This window comes from Octopus bimaculoides, chromosome 23 (assembly GCF_001194135.2).
Source record: "Octopus bimaculoides isolate UCB-OBI-ISO-001 chromosome 23, ASM119413v2, whole genome shotgun sequence".
Classification (NCBI taxonomy): Eukaryota; Metazoa; Mollusca; class Cephalopoda; order Octopoda; family Octopodidae; genus Octopus; species Octopus bimaculoides.
In genome coordinates, this window is record NC_069003.1 from 20,332,454 (window position 1) to 20,335,362 (window position 2,909).

The following is a 2,909-nucleotide window of genomic DNA, read 5'->3' on the forward strand; positions in this document are numbered from 1 at the left end:
TGGGCGATTCTCTGTGGCGGCTTTCTGGCAAAAAAAAAGAAAAAGAAAAGAAAAAAAGGATGGTGAGCTGGTAGAATCGCTAGCATACCGGGCAAAATGCATAGCGGCATTTTGTGTGTCTTTATATTCTGAGTTCTAATTCTGCCGAGCACTGGGTCGATGTAATCGACTTACTCCCTCCTCCGGAAATTACTAGCATTGTGCCGAAATGTGAGAACTAAACTTAATCATTTAGCAGGGTCTGGCTTGGGTTAATTATCCTCTCAGTTATGGAGCCGGTGGGATAATCCAGAAGTGATGGGAAGAGACCAGATGGTCTTAGCCTCTGTCTCTGGGTAAGAGGTAGGTGCTTCACCTGGGGCGTCGCAGCCTGTGACTCTTTTGCTCCCTCCCACATCCTGGATGCTGCGGTAAATGGGAGGGTCACAGCTTCCGTAGCCGAACGGAACAAAACCCTGAAGTAACGGAGTGGCAACAGCTAAGAGTAGGTATTGCAGCTGGATGCACAATATTAGCCATTCTATTTGTGCTAGTCATGGAGATGTTACTAAGATCAACAAACTGTGAGAAAGCTGTTACAGAGACACTGTTAAGGGCTTTTATGGACGACATTACTGTATTATCAGAAAATAGAGAAGCAACAGATGGAACGTTAGAGCGGTTGGACGGGTTAATAGGATGGGTGAGATTGAAATTCTAAGCCAAGAAATCTCGAAGTGTGGCATTCGTGAAAGGAGTCCAAAAAGAAGTGAAGTTCAGGATAGGAGACGAAGAAATACCAACGGTGAAAGAACAATCAATAAAAAAAAGTCTCGGCAGATGGTACAGTGATTTATTAAATGATAAGAAGCAAGGCAAAGAAACGCGGATTAGTGGAACAGGGACTAGAGGCAATTGACAGAACAACATTATCGGGGAAATTCAAATGCTGGATACTGCAATTTGGACTGTACCCAAGGATTATGTAGCTATTGCAAATTTATCAAATAGCCTCGAGTAGAGTAGAAAGGATGGAATAAAGATGCAGTGTGTTAATCAGAAAATGGCTTGGTCTTCCGAAACCGCTGAATACAACTGCACTATATGGAAAACCCGTGCTGCAAGTACCAATAACATCAATCGTCGATGAAAATAAGGCAGGAAAGGTGAGGACAGTAATGGTGCTAAGGTATTCGAAAGATCAGAACATCCGAGAAAACCCTCCAGAGGTACGAACAGGGATGAAATGGAAAGCGGAAGAAGCAGTAAACAGTGCGATAGGAAAGCTAAGGAATGCTAATATAGAATAAGCAAAAGCCGGTCTAGGGTTGCAAAATTTCAAACCATTTTGCATGAGCAGTGTAAAAGAGATGAAGGAGTAGAAGAGAAGGGGCCGAAACCGGACGTGCTTCCTCCTGATGATGTTCTTAGCCCCTGGATCCTATAAAGGAATTGTTGAGTTAGCGAACCACGAAACATGACTGGAGTTTTCCTTGTATTTTTATACATCTTTTGTTGGGAGACACTTGCAGATGCAGGTGTTACCAGTTGAAAGCTCCGCATACCGGATGCTAGCAAGTTTATGGGGTCATCAGGAGAGAATGCGCACCGTTTCAGGGCCTTCCTCTGGACGGCGTCATTGCGTACCGGTCTTTATCACTGAAACGAAGCTCCGCTTGCTAGATCAACTTGATGGAATACTATTTTGTTAATCTTACCCTAAGGCACGAACCATATTGATGAGTTTAGTCGAACATAGCAATACCTGTATTTACTTTTTAGTCTAGTTCTAATTCGTTCGAACTCGTGTGCGCAACCGCCAGGTAATAAGGACGTAAACAAACCAACACTGGTTGTCAAGAGATAAACACACACTCACACTCACCCCCATACATACATACATACGCGCGCGCAACGGGCTTTCACACACTTTCCATCTATCAAATCCTTTTAGAAGATATTGATTGGTTCATGGCTATAGTAGAAGAAACTTGCTCAGTGTGCTGCGCTGTAGAGCTTAACCCAAGACCATAAGGTTGTTAGGAATCAGGCTTCTTAACCACACAGCCAAGAGTTTCGTGCATTGGCACCTAGATACAACACACGAAACTCTCGGTCCTTGAGCCCATGCGTAACGACTACAGATTATTCTTTTCTACACTAGGCACAAGGCCCGAAATTTTTGGGGAAGGGGCCGGTCGATTAAATCGATCCAGTACGCAACTGGTACTTAACTTATCGACCCCGAAAGGATGAAAGTCAAAAAACGACCTCAGCGGAACGACTACCGATTATCGATAAAATAATATATACTTATGTTTTGAGTTCTATTTTCCTGTTTGCATCACCACACACACACACGCGTGTATGTATAGATAACCTACCTTTTGCGTCACCCCGCCCCTTTACTGTCACCCGTTATTTGCACTTAAATAATTTATTTATTTCTAATTGTTACAATCGATAGCACTTTTGAATTGTGGTAATTAATCAGTTTTGGAAGGTGGGTATGAGGGGTGATGGGCAGGAAACGTGAATTATACACCGACTTAAATATGTTGTTAAAAAAAAAAAATAGAAGTGCAATCGAAAATATTGACTGCTGCTTTTCCCTGGTTTAATTACATCATCATCATCATCATCTATGCATATATATATGTATACACATATACATATGCGTACACACACACACACATGCATATATATATGCAATTTATTACGGATTATGACTCGTAACTGGCCTGAACGAGTTTTCACTTCTGACTTATGGACAAAAAGACTGATATGTATGTGTATACACACACACACACACATGTTTGTATATGTATGCGTCTCTCTCTCTCTCTATATATATATATATAAATATGTATATATATATGTGTGTGTGTGTATATATATATATATATATATATATATATATATATATATAT